General features: G+C 39.5%; 1 protein-coding gene across 4 annotated transcripts in view; it reads right to left on the bottom strand.

The window, feature by feature from the left end:
- The window catches only part of SLC25A44 (solute carrier family 25 member 44), a 409314-nt gene extending 406034 nt beyond the window's left edge, over window positions 1-3280 (bottom strand). For all 4 annotated transcript variants that reach the window (XM_044079749.1, XM_044079752.1, XM_044079750.1 and 1 more), the window contains exon 1: window positions 2217-3280. The gene's annotated coding sequence lies outside the window, so the exon portion shown is untranslated. The remainder of the gene's footprint in view (window positions 1-2216) is intronic.
- Window positions 3281-7573: the final 4293 nt, after the last annotated feature.

Here is a 7573-nt window from a genome sequence, read left to right on the forward strand (position 1 = left end):
CTTCTGATGTAGAGATCTGAACAGTCTACATATGTGCCTCAGTTACTTAACCTAAAACAGTTGGCATTAGTAGACTGCAGTACTTTTGGGGTGGGACTGTGCAGCTATCGGCATATCCATCTTGATTAATCAGCTGATGTCACTGCTAGGAACCCCCAAACAAAGATGATGTTATGGCTTACTGTGAAAAAGCAATACTTTAGAAAACTTATGTATCATATGCAGCAATGGGGGCCACTGCCCCATCCTCCTGCTCTATATACAAAAAAATCAGCTAATAAAACACAAATAATCCAGTAAATTCACTACTCCCATCTGCAGTACGACAGCAATAAAAAAAGCATGCCTGTCTGGAAGAAGATGGGGTTTGTGAGTGTGTTTGTTACAGAGGGTACTACATGTATAGGTTCAGAGGTTAGTACTAAGCTAACTGCCCTTGCGAGCCATTTTAAGCCTAACCAATTATCCCTTGTGAGACTCAAACCCTGTACCTTGTGTTTGTAAGGCAAACACCTTAACCATTAGGCCACCATCCCAACTGTATAACTAAAAAGTCCTCTATGAACTAGGCATACAAATTTTACTTAATGCAATAATAACTTTCACAATGCATATATAAATTCAAATGTTTTTCTTGCCAAAATTAAAATACTTAAAACATTTGGCCCAAGGACATACTGGAAACTTAGAAAGGCTTCTAGAAAGCCTTTACTATATGAAGTTGTTTTGTTTTAAATTCATCAAATACAAACAAATAAAATCAAATTCCTGCACTCGGAAGAAAATCTCTCTCCTCAAAATAACCTTGGCTCTAGACAATTGTTACTAATGAAGTGACATCCAACTCATGTGCAAAAATGGGAAAAAGGGGTTGTGGATGAATTAAGTACAAAAGTTAGTCAGTATTGGACTGAATCTAGTTTAGAAAAAAAATTAGTCAAAGCAAGAATTAAGATATCAGTAAGGTGCTGTCAAATGATACGGAGGTCATTAAAAGGGTTCTGTCATTTTCAATGCATCAAGCCTGCAATGGAAGGCATGTTCATTAGTAGATCAGGTTACTACCAGTGTGCTAATGGTCCACCAGGTGTTTCAGACAATGACTAACCTCAAGGTACTGGACAATAGCTACTGCCGACTGGAAACTAAATTTTAATATATAAAAAAGCAAGTTAAGACACCGTGGATGAAGTAGCACAGATTTGTTTTTGGGGAGGGGCTTGATGATCATATGCCAATTTAAAAACTTAGCAGTATCGACTGCAAAAGATTAAAGGCTATACAGACAGTGTAAAAAGGCAACTATGAAATTCAGTGACTGGGAGACACCTGCAACCAATTAAGAAAGGTTCAGTTACTACGCTACAAATCCCTGATGAAAATTCAGTACTAGTACTGTATTTAATTCAATGGACTGAATTAAGAAAAATGTATTCATATACAAAATGTGCTGATACACTTAAAAATGAAAAAAAAAATGTCAGAAATCTAAAATGATTTACTAGTCTTATGACAAAACATGCAGTGTTTGTCTGATGATGAATACATTAATTCTGCAATATTTCAGAGGGCTGTAATAATATTAAAATCTTCACATATTTTAAGGGGTCAGTAATGTGCTGAAATGAGGTCTCTTTAAACAAAATGTGCATGTTTAACAAAGGTGCTGACCTGAAACCTTTCCGAGTTAAAATAGAATAGATAACTTGGTTGTAAAGACTGAAAAATTGAACTTCAGAACATGCATAAAGTTTTTACACCTCCAGTCATTAGCAAAGGTGAAATGTAAAGAAAAAGTGTCATTATTATAGAGACTCTCTTATTGTGAGTTACATAAGAATATATTTTGGTAAAATCTTATGTATGGGGGGGGGGTCTGTCATAACCCTTTAACCCCCTACCTCTATGTCTGCATACATCAAGATTATCATCATTACTATTACAAAAGGAATGGTAAGGAGCATGGGGAGTCCTGACAAAGCAGAAATCAGTGCACTTACAACTTGCATGTGGGAAAGCCTCCACACAAAAATTCCATACCAGTTCTGCACATTTCACTAATGCTTGATGCTGTATTCATCAAGCCCTGACATTTTTGATGCTTCCATGTCAGTCATTTGTTTACCAAATTTATTACAATCACTTATCAAATTTCTTATCAGTAATGAAGCGGATCATTTTAGAGTTTATTTCCTCAACACAGAACTACTGCTCACCTGCAAATCCCAAAGACCATCTGGAGCCAATGAATAAATCCTTGGGATCACTTGGACCCTAAAATGATAGCAGCAGCATTAGTGGCATCCAACTTCGATATATGTTTTCCACAGACGCTGTACACTTGGCCAAGAAAAAAGACCAAGCAACCTTCTGTCTCCTCAGTCCTGACACCATTTCTTCAGCTGTCAACCTTATCTCGCCCATCCTTTTGTTACTACTGCGTAGTCCAATATGCCCCATATCTATCCATCTTCCCTTTCCATATTATCAGCCCTGTTTGTTTTCACAGCGGATCTTGTTTCTGTTTGCAGTTTGTATTTCAACACCGGACCAACTTCGTAAATGACTTTACTACAGTCTAAGAATCTAACTCTCTCTCTCACTCTTTAAATTGGTAGAGTAACAATGACAATACCTACTATAAAGTTATTTTGTTTGCACAGTAATATACTTTAATCCGGATTGTTCTTTTCAAATATGCTGTTTCCATTAACTTAAACTGATCATTCCCCCACGCTAACAGTATATTCTACAGTTACTTAGATTAGTTAAGAGAGGCACATCAAACACGTTTGCTGCAACTAAACTAAATTGTATAGCCCACAACTTCCTCAAACTCTGTCATCTGTTTAGTGTTATTATTCCAATGCCCGCAGAGTTTTAGATCTCCAGTTCTGATTAGACGTGTGTAAACACTGCGAATCCGCTCTATCACCCCTAGAGAAGTGTATCGCCAAAACATGTCATTCTCCTCCCCTTCTGGGATTGTACGGAAGAATTGCCCACAAAGCTGCAAAAAGACTTTCCTCCAATACAAAATGACCTTTGTGTAGCTGTGCTAAAGCTCACCCAGCACCCTGTTTGGTTGCGCACAGTAAACTCCAGCAACGATGTACTATCCAACAAGACAGCTATTATATACGCGTTTTAAAAATTCTTTCTTAATCACATAACAGTAGGGAGTAATAACGAAACACATATAAAAACTAAAGAAGAAGCTCAAAACTCATTATAAATATAAGGACTCAAGCTTTTCTCGTTCCTAGGTCACATTTGGCACGCCCCCTTCTAACGTAAGAAAAGTAGGAAGTGGAAAGTGGGTGGAGTTGAGTGACATGCCATTTCACCCAAACGCCATCATAAAGTGGAAAGGTGGTTAACTCAACAACGAATCAGAGTGGAAAGACGGGTGGGACTTCCAGTTAGTTGCTCTTTAGCATGATTGCTCTTGTACTGTTGTTAAAGACTTAGATTTTTATCAATATTAGGTTTGCTGTTGGACCATGAACGTTAGTTTTTGCCCTTTTGGTCGAAGGCAGTGCTTGCGTTAGCATAATGTACCGTTTTGTGAGATCCCAATTTTGTTATGGGTCGTATTTGTGTTTTCGTTGTACCTGCTAACGAGAGGGATTTGCTCAGTAATCAGCGCATAGTTTTACATCAGAGTACATTTATCTGAACAATAAGAAATAATTGTGAAACTGTCTTGATAATTGATAGTAATCCTCAACGATTAACCAGAAGATTGAAAATTTTATGAGAGACTGGGAACCATGGACACACACTACTGACACACGCACTATTGAGATGAATGATTGGTATTGCTCATCGCTAAATAATACATAAACTCGCAATAGACTGGCTCTGTTATCATTCATCGTTTGGAGGCGATCGCATAGAATAAAACAGGTCACTCGTTACCACCTGCCCCTGTTTGGGCAGTTGTGTCCTACGGAAAAAAAACTAAAAAATGGCAAATGTCCTGAAATTTTAGGACAAAAATATTGCACAAGTTTTCTTTAATAGTTGTATAAAACAATCTGAAATACGTAAATGTTGTATGAAATAGCATAAGCAAGTCAAATGCTACAAGATTTTGACAAAATCATGAATTTCTGTCCTTTGCACCAACCATGGGTACACTTTGTCCTGCGAAATCTCGCATTTTTACAAAAATGTCTCACTTTGGGCATTTGAAAAGGTGGCAGTCCTACACGCACAAGGGGTTGTAGTTTATATTAAGCAAATTGAGTTGAGGTGTAACACCAGAATATGGAAAATCGCAGTGATGTGTGTTTTAGCAGCAACCTCTTTACGTCACTCTTAAAAAAAAATACATGTAATATGTCAGGTAAGAAGTGGGCATAATGTAGCTGTCATAACTGACGGTCATCCTCGGTGATTTAGCAGCAAGTCAGACATTTTATAAGGGACAAGGCAAGAATATGAACCAGAATCGGGAACCTTAAAGTAAATTTAACAGGTTTTGCGTCGACCTACATTTCACCTGTTAGTCTTGCTGAAAGCACAGGGAGCTTTTATTTGATAATCTGCATCTGTTAGTTCTCTGCAGTACTTTAGCATCTGCCCATTGTGGTCAGAAACAGGCACCCCACTATTTTTTGAGATGATTAACACCACTAATATAGCTACTGATCGTAAACTAAGGGTGGCAGAATAAAACAGAGCAAATAATCTAAGCGTGTCTTTTTCATATAAGCACTGTGTGTAGCATGTGCATCTCCATTATCTTGAATATTTTTACTGCTTGTCAGGAATGTTTACTGTTCAGTTATAACCACGAATCAAGACAAGTAACAATAATGGTGTTGCACCTGGCACACAATTACATTAAATTTATTTTCTTTTTAAATACACTAGGTATTCAAGGAAAACTGACATTGGTGTCATGTATATGTAACTTTTCTGTTTTTTTTTTTTTTTTTTTTTTTATACAGAGCACTGTTATGTGATTCTTGGTATCTGGTTTCTTGTATATTATTGCACCGTCTGAAAGTGAGGCTGGTAGAACTGACTGCACATCACCTTGTTCCCAAATTTTTATCTTTCATTTAAGAAATACTGCAGGTGCAGTCTCCCTGAAATCTTCAGCAGGGCAGTTTGCCAGAGAATCAGAAGATGTGGATCATGAAATTTGTTACATTTGTGGTGCTGCCGAAGATATTTGAACTTCCAGAATGAGAGTATTGTAGCAATGTCATGTATCTGCTACATGATCTGTTCAAGGGTATCTGATAACACATTTTCTTGGATTTAAAAATGTAGATGTGTATTTCATTAGAGATGCAGAATTAACACATTTCTGTTTCACTTTTTTATTGCAGTGCTCACTGGTTCCTTGCTAAGATGACATTAGTTGGATTACTGTGCGTCAGCGTGTACTCTGAATGCAGGGAAGAGGTAGTATTAACTAGTGGAATCAGTGGTCCTTTCTAACAGACATTCTAGCAGTATATGTATTTGAGAAAATAGTATGGTTAAATCCCTGTTACTGCTGGTAGGATTGCAGTCGAGGACACTGTTTTCTGATTGAGGTGACAGAAATCCTGTCGTGTGGATTTAGGCTTTATACCCCCTACACCTCACATTGTCTTGTAGCAGCTGTGGGATTCCAGCACTATTCATCACATTATTTCAATGATCAGTGTCTAGGAAAAACAAAGTTGGAACCCAGTAGGCCTTCAAAGTGTATGCAACCAAAATACCTACAAAGAAAAACTTTCTTCCACCCAAGTATCAAATTCCTTTTTAAAAAATTCAGTTTTGTTGATCTTCCATATTGTAAGAGAGATTGAATTCCACAATTTACCAGCCAGGTAATGAAAAAAAAATTGTCATAATTTTTTTTGTACCAAATAATATTTTTACAAAAATATTATTATTCCTGGTAGCTACAGATGACTATTGTAGGGTCATAGGAGGTCACTAGGCTATTGGTCCTGAGGCTTTTATTAGCCTAGCCAAGAGTTTAGCGCATGTTTAGACAAATCAGCACCCGATGCCCCTGTCCAGCAGGGACACGCTTGGAATCCCAGGGTATATTTTCTGTTTCCCATCTAGTTATCCAGGTTGCGCTTGAAAAGGGGTAGGTACTCTGCTTGACATGGTGAAGGGAGTCTATCCCATAGATGGGCGAGTCTTTGGACACAAATCTGCCCTGTCAACAAGTCCTGTTGATGCCACAGACCAGGTTGAGGCTGCATGTGCGAGTTACTGAAGTGGAGCTTGACTTGCGGATATGCAGCAGTCCCGTCAAGGTGGGGTCTGTGATTGCCTTGTATGCCAGACTGAGTTCACATCTGAGGACTTTGTATGAAACTGAGTAGAGGGAAAGGGCTTTTAGCCTATCTATATATGGTATATGTTTGAAGCCCCGGATTCTCCTGGTGAGGAATTTCTCTGGTCTCTCCAGCTGCTGCATGTGCTTTGTAAAGTACATGCCAAAAGGGGCATTGTACTCAATAATGGGCCTTTATAAGGGAAGAATACAGGGATGTTATGACCCCCTTGTCCCTGGCATTGTACTCAATAATGGGCCTTATAAGGGAAGAATACAGGGATGTTATGACCCGACTATTGTAGGGTCATAGGAGGTCACTAGGCTATTGGTCCTGAGGCTTTTATTAGCCTAGCCAAGAGTTTAGCGCATGTTTAGACAAATCAGCACCCGATGCCCCTGTCCAGCAGGGACACGCTTGGAATCCCAGGGTATATTTTCTGTTTCCCATCTAGTTATCCAGGTTGCGCTTGAAAAGGGGTAGGTACTCTGCTTGACATGGTGAAGGGAGTCTATCCCATAGATGGGCGAGTCTTTGGACACAAATCTGCCCTGTCAACAAGTCCTGTTGATGCCACAGACCAGGCTGAGGCTGCATGTGCGAGTTACTGAAGTGGAGCTTGACTTGCGGATATGCAGCAGTCCCGTCAAGGTGGGGTCTGTGATTGCCTTGTATGCCAGACTGAGTTCACATCTGAGGACTTTGTATGAAACTGAGTAGAGGGAAAGGGCTTTTAGCCTATCTATATATGGTATATGTTTGAAGCCCCGGATTCTCCTGGTGAGGAATTTCTCTGGTCTCTCCAGCTGCTGCATGTGCTTTGTAAAGTACATTCCAAAAGGGGCATTGTACTCAATAATGGGCCTTATAAGGGAAGAATACAGGGATGTTATGACCCCCTTGTCCCTGGCATTGTACTCAATAATGGGCCTTATAAGGGAAGAATACAGGGATGTTATGACCCCCTTGTCCCTGGATGAGATACCCTTACTTATGAGGTATACCGTGTAGAAGGCTTTCCGTACAAGGGAAGCAACATGGGGGTCAAAAGTCAGGTTGCTATCGACTGGGATGCCCAAATCCCTCACGACTTATTGCGTGCTTAGGACGTTGTTGCATTTTTTTGGTATTCAGCTTGAGGCCATGTTTCTGGCACCAGTCATTTGCCTGAGTGAGACCCTCTTGGAGGAGTCCACATCACTAACTGGAATTGATGACTGCACCCAGCTTGCAGTCATCTGCAGACTTGGTCAGCCATAGCCCACTGGTTTTGG

Source organism: Protopterus annectens, chromosome 8.part0 (genome assembly GCF_019279795.1).
Source record: "Protopterus annectens isolate FY-2018-M chromosome 8.part0, PAN1.0, whole genome shotgun sequence".
Lineage (NCBI taxonomy): Eukaryota > Metazoa > Chordata > Ceratodontiformes > Protopteridae > Protopterus > Protopterus annectens.